This window comes from Suricata suricatta, chromosome 9, assembly GCF_006229205.1.
Source record: "Suricata suricatta isolate VVHF042 chromosome 9, meerkat_22Aug2017_6uvM2_HiC, whole genome shotgun sequence".
NCBI lineage: Eukaryota > Metazoa > Chordata > Mammalia > Carnivora > Herpestidae > Suricata > Suricata suricatta.
This window is the reverse complement of record NC_043708.1, coordinates 102,663,343-102,678,684: the sequence shown is the minus strand read 5'-3', so window position 1 is coordinate 102,678,684 and position 15,342 is coordinate 102,663,343. Positions and strand designations below refer to the sequence as shown.

Genomic DNA, 15,342 nt, shown 5'->3' with positions numbered 1-15,342 from the left:
ATAGTTACTAACTAACGACAATATTCAGTCCATGAATAAAAATTTCCAGATTAATATGTGTGCAAGGATTTAACTTTAAGATATATAAGTGGGAGAATTTTTAAATTTTGTTGTTTTAAACTTGTGCCGTGTGCAGTGCACTGTGGGTATGCAAATCATTAGTCCCCGCGCTTTTTGGTTCAGAAAATAGGTTCGTATTCACGCGGTACTTCGGCGTCACCGTTAGGGGGCGAGCAGAGCATTGGCTGACTGGGATCTAAACCCTGACGTGGTAACAGGCTCAGGTGTCTGGTGTAGATACTTGTACACCGGATTTTGATTTGTTGAATAAAGACTTTGCAATTAAGTCGAAAGAGAGAGAATCAGAGAATAAGTAATTGACCCAAAATTCAGGATGGTGGTTCCTCCCTTCGTGGGGAGTGAGGGGTGAAGCTGAGAGGGGCACACAAGAGTTGTAAAAGTGACTCTTTTTTTCTTAAGCTGCGTAGGCGCCTGGTGTTTTGTTTGTCCTTGTTTTAACCGTGTACCTCCAGGGTGTATACGTCTTTGTTGTTGTTGTTTGGCTGGTTGGTTTTGAGAGCGAGCGAGAGAGAGCGCGCGTGAATGAACTAGAGGGAGAGAGAGAATCCCAACGCTGGGCTCAAGCATATCCCATGCGGGGCTCCAACTCAGGAACCAGGAGGCCATGACTTAGCCAAAGTCAGATGCTTAATGACTGAGCCACCCAGGCGCTCCCAGGGTGTACACTCTTGAACACTGTGTATTTTTACCATTTGAGAAAAATTCCTGGCAGTGTACTGTTTAAAATTGGAGCCCTAACGTGCTTGGGTTCAGGTTTCCTACCCCACCTGATGCTACTTTGGGACATGAAATCTTTTATTCTAGTTTCAGATCCTGTGTCTCCTTATTCTATGGTTTTTCTTTCCTCTCCCCTCCCCTCCCCTCCCCTCTCTATGGGCAATACAGGGCTTGAACTCAAGACTGAGAGATCAGGAGGCAGAACTGAGCCAGTCAGGCACCCCTACCCTTACACTATGACTTTACCATGTGCTGTTCTCTGTGGCACCCAGTTGTTGGATCCTACCTGCCTGCAAGGGTCTCCCTAACCTTTAGGGGAACTGAACCACCTTGAGAAAAGAAATTGCAGCTTTTTGTTTGTTCCACCTGCTCATATAAACATTTTCCTTCCCAACTTTGACACCTTCTTAAATTGGCACTTCCCCCACCCCCACTTTGCCGATTCTTTTGCTAACAAGTCAATCATATTTAACATATATTTGATTTTTTTTAACATATTTGATTTAAGTTTGTCTAATACATTTTAAAAACAGCTTTGTTGGCTATAATTCACTTGTCATACAATTCATCCATTTAAAGTGTATAACTGAATGGCCCTTAATATATTCAACGTAGTGTAATCATGACCACAGTGTAATTTTGTTTTTATCTGTAAATTTTTTCGTTTTTTTACTTAATTTTTTTAAATGTTTATTTATTTTTGAGAGAGAGACACACACACAGAGTGTGAGCAGGGGAGGGGCAGAGAGAGAAATACGGAATCCAGTCTCCGGCTCTGAGCTGTCAGCACGGAACCGATGAGGGGCTCAAACTCACAGACCGGGACATCATGACCTGAGCCGAAGCTGGGAGTTTAACCACTGAGCCACCCAGGCGCCCCTACACAAATCTAATTTTAGAATATGTCACCTCAAAGAGAAACTCTGCCCATTAGCAGGTATTCACCCCTCCCCACCTTGTTCCCCAGCCTCTGGCAATCACTCATCTACTTTCTATCTCTAAAGTGCCTCTTCTGGGTATTTCACATAAATGGAAGCAGACAACCGGTGGCCTCTTGCGACTGGCTTCTTTCATTTAGAGCATGTTTGTGAGGTTCATCTATGCACACGTTTGTCCTGATACTTTTTTGCAGGCTTGCTCTATTTTACAATGTAATGGGAAGTTAGAGATCCATGGACATGTAAAGTTCCCAGCCGATGGTAGATAATAGCTACCCTCACAGGCCTTGGTCAGGGGCTAAGGCACTAATGGAACAGGGAAGGAGCAATTCTGAATACTTTGAAGAGGGTTTACCTGCTCCTAAGTTTTAGGAGACATTCATCTTCTGGACTTTGCTCTGCTTCATTCTGGAAGGGTCCTGGGCAGCTTTCACCAGTTAGAGAGTCACAGAGTTCACTTCTGTCTTTAGCATTCCAGGCTCCATAGGGAGTCACGGAGTTTCCAGGGGGCTTCAGATTCCAAAGTGTGAACCCATCTCCGATTGCAAATGTGGAGTCTTAGGGACTGGAACAATGTCATGTTTATGATGTGGCTGGTCCTTCCATTCCTGGCAACAATTTATACTGTTATTTAACACAAGATATAACCTGAAAAACAAAAAAATACAGAACATAAAAACCTTTAATTGAATTTCTTTTTTTTAGAGAATGAAAAGACATTTTTAAATTTTCTCTCAATGTTTATTTCTTTTTGACAGAGAGAGATCACAAGCAGAGGAGAGATCATGAGCAGAGGAGGGCGGAGAGAGAGGGAGACACAGAATCCAAACAGGCTCCAGGCTCTGAGCTGTGAGCACAGAGCCCCACATGGGGCTGGAACTCCTGAACCATGAGATCATGACCTGAGTGGAAGCCGGACACTTAACCACCTGAGCCACACAGCCCCCAACCTATTATTTTGAGAAAGAGAGCGTGAGCAAGTGAGGGGGGCACAGAGAGAGAGGGAGGGACAGAATCCCAATCCTTAGCTCAGTGTGCTCCACTGGGCTCCATCTCACCTCTGTCAAATCAAGACCTGAGCTGAAATCAACAGACGCTTAACTGAACTAAACCACAGCCTAACTGTAATTTTTCAATTGAAATTTCCATTTGTTCTTACCTTCTTTCTGATTCTAAAAGGAAAGTTTATAACACTAGGTTACATGTGGTGTTTTGGGTTGATATTCTTCATTAGATTGAAAAGATTCCCTTCAACTTCTACTATGTTAAGATTAATATATGTTATGAATATATGTATAATGAATATTAAAGTTTAAAAATACTTTTTCTGCATCCATGGGATTTTTATTAAACAATTTTCTCTGATCTCTTTCAGTGGAGATCTGCGTTAAGAGATTGTTAAATCAGGGACACCTGAGTGGCTCATTTTGTTAAATGTTTTGGCTCAGGTCATGATCTTGGGGCCCCTCCACTGAGCTTGGGCCTGCTTGGGATTCTCTCCCTCTATCTTTGCCCCTACCCTGCTTGTGCACTCTCTCTCAAATTAAATAGACTTAAAAATATATATATACATAAAATAAAAACGAGATTGTTAAATCATCCTTGCCTGTTCTTTCTCTCTCTCTTTTTTTTTATGTTTATTTATTTTGAGAGAGACAGAGATAACGTGAGCAGGGGAGGGACAGAGAGAGAGAGAGAGAGAGAGAGAGAGAGAGAGAGAGAGAGAGAGAATCCCAAGCAGGCTTTCCACTGTCAGCACAAAATCCCACCTGGGGCTCCAACTCACAAAACGGTGAGATCCTGACCTGAGCTGAAACTGAGACCACTGAGCCACCCAGGCACCCCTCTTACCTGTTCATATAGACTGACTTCTGGTTCCTATTTGTTGTGTTTGTTGTGGCTGGATCCCGGGGGCCATAGCTGCAAGTGCAGTGGAGAGAGACTCTCATACGGAGGTGGACAAAGCCTCTAGAGTCCCAACTCTTGTCCCCAGACTTACCTTCTTTCTAGGACTCTTTGCTCATTCTGCTGCAGCCTCTCAACTAGCCACAAGGTGGCGCTGCTTCTCTATAGTGCTCGGTTCCTGCCACAAGGCCCCCTGTGGAGTACAAACTTTTTTTCTTACAGCTCCTAAAAGAATTTTGAAAATATCTATTCCTCATTCCCATTTTAAGATAATATGTATAGTTTTGGGGCGCCTGGGTGGCTCAGTCGGTTAAGCATCTGACTTCGGCTCAAGTCATGATCTCACTTTTGTGAGTTCGAGCCCCAGGTTGGGCTCTGTGCTGACAGCTCAGAGCCTGGAGCCTGCTTCAGATTCTATGTCTTCCTCTCTCTCCGTCCCTCCGCCACTTGTGCTCTGTCTTTGTCTCTCTAAAATAAATAAATGTAAAAAAAATTTTTTTAAAGATCATATGTATAGTTTTGACAACTTATTAATAGCATACATTTAAATAGATGCAAAGAATGGATATTTTGTGCATTGTAAATATTGATGCTCTAAACTGTTATATCACTGTAAAATGCAATTGATGAAAAATAGATGCCCAAGAGATTTGATACTTACCATCATAATTTAAAAAATTAATTATTTTCTCTTCTCAAGTTTGTTTTCCCCTTCCATTTCACCAAGAATACAAATATTTTTATACCTGAAAGTGTTTTATTGATTACTCAATTGTATTTCATTATGACAAAATGAGTGCATTCATTGAAATTTAAAACATTTTCCACATTATTTGAACTTAAAATTCTATGTACTAATGCTTTTCTTCTGGATTAATTTATTATTACAATTATTAATACTACACACTTGATTCATACAACTTAAATATACTACAAATTTTGATAATTATTAAACATAAAGGTATCATTTTATGGGAATTCCATTTCTTTCTTTCTTTTTTTTCTTAAGTAGGCACCAGTGCAGAGCCCAATGTGGGGCTTGAACTCACAACCCTGAGATCAGAACCTGAGCTGAGATCAAGAGTCAGATGCTTAACTGAATGAGCCACCCAGGCACTGTAAAACTACACTTCTTAAATGGATGCATGTTATTTAGTACTGTGAAAGATGGTTTTGTTTCAATACTTTTTTTTCATTTTTAAAGCTATAACCTAAGAAAACTTGTTCCCATAAATCACTGGACAGAAGTGGTTTTCAACAGTGTCACTCACTACCAGAACTTTGAGTGACAAATAGATTAAGTCCTTCTTAAATTTTGTTGAAAAAAAAAAAGATTTGGAAATCTTTTAATTTACAAAAGAATTCGTTGTCCAGACTTATTTACTTCCTCCAAATCGATGCAAATATTTGAAATTAACATTTATTGGGAGCCCCAAAAGTTTTTACATCCTCCAGCAATGCAGCATTTAGGGTAGATGACAGCAAAACCTTTACTTTGTGAGGTGGGAGGAGGGCAATCACCAGAAAGGAGGCAGGAAAGGGGTCTTCCATGGCGCTGGCCACCTCTTTTAAGCCCCAGCCCAGCCCAGCTTCCCTTTGGAAATGAGGTGGGTTAGTGATTCCTGCCTTGAGGTGTGGATGTTGGGAGTGTTTTGACCTAGGGGAGCAATGATGGAAATGATTGTTTTCTGTGCTGTGCAAAATGTCAGCCACTACCCCCATGTGACTACTAAACTCTTGAAATGTGACTAGTAAGTCTGAGGAACTGAATCTTAGATTTATTTCTTTTAATTAAATATAATTATCCAACATGACTAATGGCTACCATATGGGATAGTGCAGAGGTAGAAAGTCAGCAATGTCCTGGGCTTGGTTCTCCACCTGACCAAGGGACTGTTTTTGGTTCAGAGGAGAGAGGAGATGGAAATCTCGTACCTTCTCTTCTGCAGTTAAGTCAAAGCCTCGCTCATTCATAGCTCCCACTCCCATCAGCTCCTCCTGCTCCATATTCCAGTACAGAGTACCTCAAAGGCAAAATCTTGAGATATCTGAGAGCAAAATATTAAGGCAGTTTGAACAATTCTTGGGGCTGGACGGCAGTGTGGATGGTAAGCCCAGATCCACCCCCTGTAACTTTGTGACCTGCACCATTCTGAGCATCCGTTTCCTCTGGGTTTAAATGAATCTTTTAGTCTTGGCTGTTAGCCTTTGGAGGGAAATATCTTAAGAGAGAGTGGGCAGGAGTTATTGTCCAAGGAGAGAGAAACTGAGACTACAAGGTCAGGAGAAGAGCAATCTAGATACCCTGGGTCCATGAATGGCCAGGAAAGCATAGAGTGGCTTCCAATACAAGGTGGTTATGAGGCTGGAACTCAGAAGTGAAGGTGACTGTGATGGTTAGTTTTATGTGTCAGCTTATGTGTGGGCTAAGGGATGCCCAGATAGCTAGTAAACATTATTTCTGGGTGTGTCTGTGAGAATGTCTCTGAAAGAGACTAGCATTGGAATCAGAGAATGATTCACAGTAGAGCACATCACTGGTGTGGTCATCATCCAATGCTTGCAGGGCCAGAACAGAAAACAAAAAGGCAGAGGAGGAGCAAATTCACTCTGTGCATAAGTTGGATGAATGATTTCACTTAACATACTACACTAGCTACATCCACTTGTTGCAAATGGCAGATTTCATTCTTTTTAATGGCTGAGTGATATTCCATTGTATATACACACCACTTCTTTATCCATTCATCAGTTGATGAACATTTGGGCTCTTGCCATAGTTTGGCTATTGTTGATAATGCTGCTATAAACATTGGGGCACATGTACCCCTCTGAATCTATTTTTGTAACCTTTGGGTAAATTCCTAGTAGTAGTGCAATTGCTGGATTGTAGGGCAGTTCTATTTCTAACTACTTTTAACAGGAAACTCCATACTGTTTTACCAGAGTGCCTGCACCAGTTTGCATTCTTACCAACAGTGTAAGAGGGTTCCCCTTTCTCCAAATTCTCCCCAACATCTGTTGTTTCCTGTGTCATTAATTTAATTAGCCATTCTGAAGGTGGGAGGTAGTATTTCATTGTGGTTTTGATTTGTATTTCCCTGATGGTGAGTGATGTTGAGCATCTTCTTATGTTTCTGTTAGCCATGTGCCTTCTGTCTCTTTTGTTTGGTTGTTGGAGATTATGATAAATTCTTTATAGATCTTGGATACCAACTGTTTATCAGATATACCATTTGCAAATATCTTCTCCCATTTTATAATCTGCTTCAGTTGGTTCTTCCCTTCACTGAAACACAACTTTTAAATACATGAACCATGAGTATAATCATAAAGCATAAAACATATCAGAGGAGCAGACCACTCATCATCATTATATTCTCTCTATACTAAGTAGTAAAGCTTTCCTTAAGCTGCAAAAAACAAAGCTGCAGAAACACAACCCCATAGACCACAATACATAATAAATGGTGCACACTAAAAAAACCTCCTTGGCACTCCTATGCTGGGCACTCATCATTCAGAAAAACCCACAGAAGAACAATTATTTTCCCCCAAAGAAGCTTTTTCTTTTGTTAAACAAAGCATATAGCCCTGTTAAATACAAGGCCTCAAAAAATTGGGTTAAGACTCAGAATTGTTTCTCTCCACGGAAATCTTTAGTAAAAGGCGAAAGATTTATACGATCTGAAGAGAAACCAGAGTATGATTTCCTATGCTCCTAACTCACGTATCAGGTAAATGAAACTCCTAGTACACTGAGGGTGGCTATCTATCACAAGAGTTACTGCCTGGAGAAGTGTATTCAAGGAATTATAAAAATAAATATGCTCACACTTAGAGAAGTTGGATAAGAAATAAATTACTTTTTACTTGTAAACAATTATACTGTTTGCAGTGTATTGTGGGTATGCAAATTAGCCTGAGTAATCGCCCTTTAGATTCCGGAAATTTTAGTATTCAAATATGTGCTCTGGGGCCACTTTTAAGGGGCAAAGTGGAGACTCAGCTGCCTGACGTCTAAATTTTGTCCTCCTCAACTAGAGATTCTGATTTTGTCTATTCCTAAATTTGGCCTTTGTGTAGGATATCTTTTAAATAAAATAATTTTCTGATATGTGGAGTGGGGGCAAGCCTTGAGGATAATAAAGTAATGGTTAATGCAAAATTCAGGATAGTGGTCACCTGCTGTGGGAAGTGAGGGCTGTGACTGGGGAATAGGTGTCAGCAATATTCTTTTTCTTAAACAGGGAAGGAGGCATCAGAGTCTCACTTTATTATTTTGTTATGTTCATATATCATGTAATATCATGTCACAGTCATGAACATTATAAATGTTCCCCTTCAGTGAGAACCACTTTTATGTCTTTCAATATAGGTTTATAATTTTACTCTATGGATTTTTTGTTAGATTTACTTTACTCTTTCCTTTTTTTAAGTTTATTTATTTATTTTGAGAGAGAGAGAAAAAGCAAAAGTGGGGGAGGGGTGGAGAGAGAGAGAGAGAGAGAGAGAGAGAGAGAGAGAGAGAGAGAGACTCTTAAGCAGACTGCACTGTCAGTGCAGAGTTGACACGGGGCTCGAACTCAGGAATCTTGAGATCATGAGCTGAGCCCAAATTAAGAGACCTGAGGCTTAATGACTAAGCTATCCAGGTGCCCCAGAGTTACTTTACTCTTAATATCTTGTACATTTTATGATTAGTGTACATTTTTTAAGTTACAATTTTTTTACTGTTTATTTGTTTTTGAGAGAGAGAGAGAGCGAGAGAGAGCGAGCATGCATGAGCAGGGGAGGGGCAGAGAGAGACAGGGACAGAGAATCTGAAGCAGGCTCTGGGTGGACAGCACAGAGCCTGATGTGGGTCTCAGACTCCCAAACGTGTGAGATCATGACCTGAGCTAAAGTCGGTTGCTTAACTGACTGAGCCACCCAGGTGCCCCTTAAATTGCAATTTATAATCACATAAATTTATTGTATAAATTGTATAATTTGTTGTTGGTATATAGTAATACAATTGACTTTTTTTTAAGGAGATATATTTTAATTAAAAAATTTTTTTAATGCTTTTTATTTATTTTTGAGAGACAGAGAGAGACAGTGAGAGCAGGGGAGGGTCAGAGAGAGAGGGAGATACGGAATCCGAAGCAGGCTCCAGGCTCTGAGCTAGCTGTCAGCACAGAGCCCAACATGGGGCTCGAACCCACAAACCGTGAGATCATGAACTGAGTCGAAGTTGGGTGCTTAACCAACTGAGCTGCCCAGGCGCCCTGGTGATAGATGTTTATTGAATACTCTGCAAAGGATGGGTGGGCAGGACAGTGGAGGAGGCCATATGTCGCAATTGACTTTTGTTTATTGCTCTTGCATTCAGTGATCTTAAACTCTTGTTTTAATGATTGTAGGTTCTACTGGATGTTGATATTGTATGTAGATAAGCATATCATCTGAAAGTGACAACTTTGTTCTTCCCTCATAAGTCTATACATTTTATTATTTGTTTTTCTTGTTTTATTTAACTGATGGGGAACTCTAATAGAGGCTTTGAACCAAAGCAATGACGGTGGGCATCTTTTTCCTATTCTGGTAGTAGCTTTCCTTGGACCACTATTCAGTGCGAAATTTGCTGTAGACAGGTAGGGCTGTTCACAGGCCAGCAGTCTATGCACTTGCCTTTTGTTCATAAGGCCCCAGCTCTACAGTCGCCTTCATGAAATTCTTAGTGATTTTGAACAGGTCCTATATTTTCATTTGCACTGGGCCTCAAAAGGTTTCTGGTAGAAACTCTTCTAATTAAGCTAGTTCCATTCTATTCCTAGTTTGCTGGGATTTTTTTTTTTTTGTAGTATATGTTAGTACTGAGATAATCATAACTTTTCTCTTTTAATCTATTAATGTGGAAAATTACATTCACAGATTTTCTATGATAAATCATCCCTGCAGTCATAATCTAAACACTGTTTGGCAATTGTGTATTTTTAAATAGACTTTATTGTTTAGAAAATGTTTACATTTACAGAAAGGCCGTGAAGATAGTGCAGAGACTTCTGTATATCCCACACCCATTCGCCCTATCACTAATATGTTGTTATTAGCATGGTCCACTTGTTACAATTAATAAATCAATACTTTGTAGTTTATTCAGATTTCTTTAGTTATTTTTTTTTCTAACGTCTTTTTTCTGTTCCAGGATCCTCTCCAGGACACTGCATTCTATCTATTTAGTTGTGTTTCCTTAGGTTCCTCTGGGCTGTAAGTTTCTTGGACTTTCCTTGTTTTGATGACCTTAATAGTTTTGAGGCATACAGGTAAGATATTTTGTAGAATGCCCCTCTACTAGGATTTGTCTGATGTTTTTCTCAGGGTTAGACCGGGGTAATGTGTTTTTGAGAGAAAGACTACATAGATATGTTGCCATTTTCACCACCTCATTTCAAGGGTACATACATCAACATGATTTAACACTATTGATACGGTGATATTAATGACCTCCAGAGAGGAGAGGAAGCTGGAGGTTGGATCAATCACCAGTGGCAATGACCTAATTAATTATGTCTAAGTAATGAAGTCTTCATAAAAATTCAAAAAGGATGAGGTTCGGAGAGCTTTGGGTTGGTGGATACATGGAGATACAGGGCAAGCAGGGTACCCAGAGAGAGTACAGAAGCTTTGCGTTCCTTCCCATACACCTTGACCTATGTATCTCTTCCACGTGACTGTTACTGAGTCATACCCTTTTATAACAAACCAGTGATCTAGTAAGTAAACTGTTTTCCTGAATTCTGTGACTCACTCTGGCAAATTAAGTAAATGTGAGGAGGGGGGTCATGAGACTCTCCAATTTATAGCTGGTCTGTCAGAGGCACAGGTGACAACCTGGATTTGCCATTGCAACAAAGAATTATGAGACAGGCAAAGGAAAAGGAGAAGTATGACACACACACTGGGAAAAAAGCAGTCACCAAAAACTGCCTATGAAAGCAACCAGATGTTGAGTTTAACAGACAAAGCCTTGAAAGTAGCTATTATAAATATGATTAAGGTAGTAGCAGAAGGTATGAGGACAATGTCACATCAAATAGAGAATACCAATAAAGGGATAAAAAGTATTTCAAAACAAACAAATGGAGGAGCACCTGGGTGGCTCAGTTGAGCATCTGATCTTGATTTTGGCTAAGGTCATGATCCCAGGGTCATGGGTTAGAGTCCCGTGTTGGGCTCTGTGCTGAGTGTGGAGCCTGCTTGAGATTCTCTCTCTCTCTCTCTCTCTCTCTCTCTCTCTCTCTCTCTCTCCCTCTCCCTCTCCCTCTCCCTCTGTCCCTCTCCCTGATTTGCATGCTCTCTCTCTCTCTAAAATAAAAAATAAATTTAATTTTAAAAATAAAATAAATTAAAAATTAAAAAATTAAAATTAAAATTCTAAAAAAGAAACAAATAGTAATGCTGGAGTTGAAAAGTACAGAAATTGAAATAAAAAATTCACCACAGGGATTAACAGTAGATGTTAACTAGCAGAAGAAAGAACTAGCAAACTTGAAAATAGATAAATAGAGATTATATGTAATCCAAAGAACACAGAAGAAAACAATGAAGAAAAATTAGAGATCCTCAGAGAAATGTGGACACCATTAAACACATAAATGTATGTGTAATGGGAATACCAGAAGGAGAAAAGAGAGAAAGGAGCAGAAACAATATTTGAAGAAATGATAGCTGAAAACTTCCCAAATAATAGAAAAACAATCATTTACAGGAAGCCCAATGAATTCCACGTAGAATACATTCAAAGAGATCCACCAATAGACATACTTTAGTAAAAATGCCGAAAGCCAGGGCTCCTGGGTGGCTCAGTTGCTTAAGCATCTGACTCTTGATTTTGGCTCAGGTCACAATTGCAGTTTGTGAGCTCGAACCCCCAGTTGGATTCTGTGCTGACAGCACAGAGCCTGCTTGAGATTCTCTCTCTCTCTTCTTAGAGTCTCTCTCTCAAAATAAATAAATAAACATTTTTAAAAAGATTAGGGTGCCTGGGTAGCTCAGTCAGTTAAGTGTCCGACTTTGGCTCAGGTCATGATCTCATGGTTTGTGGGTTTGAGCCCTGCGTTGGCTCTATACTGGCAGCTGAGAGCCTGGACCCTGCTAAGGACTCTGTGTCTCTGCCTCTTTCTCTGCTCCTCCCTTGCTCATGCTCTCTCTCTCTCTCTCTCTCTCTCTCTCTCTCTCTCTCTTTCTCTCCTTCTCTCTCAAAAATAAATAAAAATTGAAAAGAATTTTAAAAATAAAAAAAGATTTTAAAAAATGCCAAAAGCCAAAGACAAGGAGGGACTCTTGAAAGCAGTAAGAGAAAAATAAGTCATCACTTAAAACAGAACCCAAATAAAATTAACAGCTGACTTATCAGCAGCAATGGAGGCCAGAAGGCAGTGGGATAACATGTTCAGAGTGCTCAAAGAAACTGCTAATCAGAATCCTATATCCAACAAAGCTATCTTTAAAAAATGAAGGCAGGGGTACCTGGGTGGCTCAGTCAGTTAAGTGGCCAACTTCAGCTCAGGTCATGCTCTTGTGGTTCACAAGTTGGAACCCCACTTTGGGTTCTGTGCTGAAAGCTCAGAGCGTGGATCCTGCTTCAGATTCTGTGTCTCCCTCTGTCTCTGCCCCTCTCCTGCTCTTGCTCTCTGTCTCAAAAATAAACAAACAAATAAATAAATAAAATAAACATTGAAAACGAAGGCAAATTTGCATATAAACAAAAACAGAAAGAATGTATTGCTAGCAAACTTGCATTACAAGAAAAACTAAAGGCAGTTCATCAGGCTGAAAGCAAGTGACCTCAGATAGTAATGGGAGTCCACACAATAAACCAAAATGCACTGGTAATTATAATGGACAGAATAAATGCAGTTTTGTTGTCCTTCTTTCCTTTAACTGAGTTAAAAGGCAACTGTATAAAACCTTATGTATATAATATATTGTTGGGCCTATAAAATGGATATGTAATAAATTTGCCAAAAAGAGCACATAGAGTTTGTGTGGGAGCAAAGCTGTATTGGGGTAAAAAATTGTCTCCAGATGGTAAATCTGGAAGAATATATAAATACAACCAGAAATGATAAATAAGAATAATAAAATATTGGGGCACCTGGGTGGCTCAGTCGGTTGAGCGTCCGACTTCAGCTCAGGTCATGATCTCATGTTGGTGGGTTCGAGCCCCGCGTTGGGCTCTGTGCTGACAGCTCAGAGCCTGGAGCCTGCTTTAGATTCTGTGTCTTCCTCTCTCTCTGCCCCTCCCACTCATGTTCTGTCTCTATCTCAAAAATAAATAAAACACTTAAAAAATAATAGTAAAATATGACTTTTGTTATAATGCTCTCTTCTCTTCCCTTCTTTAAAAAGACATAAAATTATATAGAATAATAATAACAATATTTTGTTTGGCTTGTAACATTTATAGATGTGATCTAACAAGAAGACTACAAAAAGGTATAAGGAAACAGAACTATATAGGAGTAACATTTCTATATATTGCAGCAATTAAGTTAGTAAATATATGAAGTTGATTCTGATAAGTTAAGGTGTGTAGGGTAAGCCCTAGAGAAATCACTAGGGAAATTACTTTAAAAAATCATTAGAGGATTTAAAATGCTAAGTCAGAAAATATTCATTTAATGTAAAGGAAATCAGAAAAAGTATGAATAGAGGAACATAAAAGATCTGAGACACATAGAAAACAAAAAGTAAAATATATGTTTAAGTATATCAATGAAAGTATTAAATGTAAATGTATTAAAGAATTAAGCCAAAAGGCAGAGATTGTCAGACCTGATTTAAAACAAACAAACAAACAAGTTCCATCTATATGCTGTCTATAGGAGACATACTAGATTCAAAGATACAAGTAGATTGGAAATTAAAGGCTGGAAAAAGATATATCATTCAAACAGTAAGCAAAAGAAAGCTGGAATGCTTACCCTAATATCAGACAAAACAGATGTTAAAATAAAAAATGTTTCTAGAGATAGAGACATTTTATAATTTTAAAGGGGGTGATCCATCAGGAAGATATAACAATTATGAACATATAGCACCAGTAAGAAAGCATACATGAAGCAAAAGCTAACAAAAATTAATGGGAAATTCCACAATAATAGAGACTTCAATATTCTACTTTCAATATTAGATAGGACAACTAGATAGACAATCAATAAGAAAATGTAAGCTTTGAAAATACTATAAACCAATGAGACCTAAGAGACATCTATAGAACACTTGACCCAAGAACAGTAGAATATACATTTTTTTCTCAGGTAGTCATGGAACATTCTCCAGGATAGGCATATGGTAGGCCACAAGACAAAGCTCAATAAATTAAAGGGAGAGAAGTAATGCAAAGTATGTTTTCTGACCACAATGAAATGAAATGTGATTCTCTGACCACAAAGGAAGAAATTTGAGAAACTCAAAAACAGGTAGAAATTAAATGACACACTCCTACATAACCAACATGTCAAAAAAGGAAATCAAAAGAGAAATCAGAAAGCACTTGAGATTAATGAAAATGAAGACAAGTTATAAAAACTCATGGGAGGCAGCTGTAGTGCAGTGCTTAGAGGAACTTTTACAAACTCATAACTTATAAATTTTCTCAAGCAGTGCTCAGAGGAAAATTTAAAGGTGTAAATGCTTACATTAAGAAAGCAGAAAGGTCTCAGGGTGCCTGGGTGGCTCAGTTGGTTAAGCGTCTGACTTCGGCTCAGGTCATGATCTTGTGGTTCGTGAGCTCAGGGCTTGAGTCGGGCTCTGTGCTGACAGCTCAGAGCCTGGAGCCTGCTTTGGATTCTGTGTCTTCTTCTCTCTCTGCCTTTCCCCTGCTCACACTCTTTCTGTCTATCAAAAATAAACAAACATTGAAAAATTAAAAAAAAAGAAAGGAGAAAGCTCTTAAAACAATAAACAAAACTTTCACTTAACACACTCAAAAAAGAAGAGCAAACTAAACCTGAACAAGCAGAGGGAAGGAAATAAAAAAGATTGGAGCAGAACTTAATCATATAAAGACCACTAAGTAATACAGCAAACAATGAAACCAAAAGCTGGTTTGCTGATAACACCAACAAAAGTGACAAACCTCAGGGCTTTTGGGTGGCTCAGTTGGTTAAGTGTCTGACTCTTGATTTTTGGCTCAGGTCATGATCTCAGGGTCCTGTGTTGGGCTCTCTCTCTGCCCCTCCCCCGCTAGTGCACTCACTTTCTCTCTCTCAAAAAAAAAAAAAGTGACAAACTTATAGCTAAACTGACTAAGAAAAAAGAAGACTCAAACATTTAAAGTCAGGGGCACCTGGGTGGCTCAGTTGGTTGAGTGTCCCACTTTCGCTTATGATCTCGCCATTTGTGAGCTGGAACCCCACATTGGGCTTGCTGCTGTCTGCTTGTCAGTGTAGAGTGTAAAGTATGCTTCAGATCCTTTGTCCCCCTCTCTCTGCCCCTCCCCCAATTGCACTTCCCAACTCATTCTATGAGGCCAATTTTATCCTGATATCAAAACCAGAGACAACAAAACTACAGGCCAATATTTTTATGAATATGGATGCAAAAGTCCTCAGTAAAATACTAGCAAACCAAATCCAGCAACATATCAAAAGAATCATGTACCATAAGTATGTGGGATTTACCCCACAAATGCAAGGTTGGTTTAACCATC

At 39.3% G+C, this 15,342-nt stretch overlaps 1 long non-coding RNA gene and 1 other non-coding gene across 2 annotated transcripts; both read right to left on the bottom strand.

Moving 5' to 3' along the window:
* Positions 1-1,629: 1,629 nt before the first annotated feature.
* LOC115302064 lies at positions 1,630-3,815 on the bottom strand. Its single transcript, XR_003913409.1, has 3 exons — positions 3,736-3,815; positions 3,588-3,656; positions 1,630-2,384 (listed from the first exon to the last, which is right to left on the bottom strand). It is a non-coding gene; the product is annotated as an uncharacterized LOC115302064 (long non-coding RNA).
* Positions 3,816-7,231: 3,416 nt separating this feature from the next.
* On the bottom strand, positions 7,232-7,348 carry LOC115303073. The gene has a single exon (XR_003913789.1). It is a non-coding gene; the product is annotated as a U5 spliceosomal RNA (small nuclear RNA).
* Between the last annotated feature and the right edge of the window lie 7,994 nt (positions 7,349-15,342).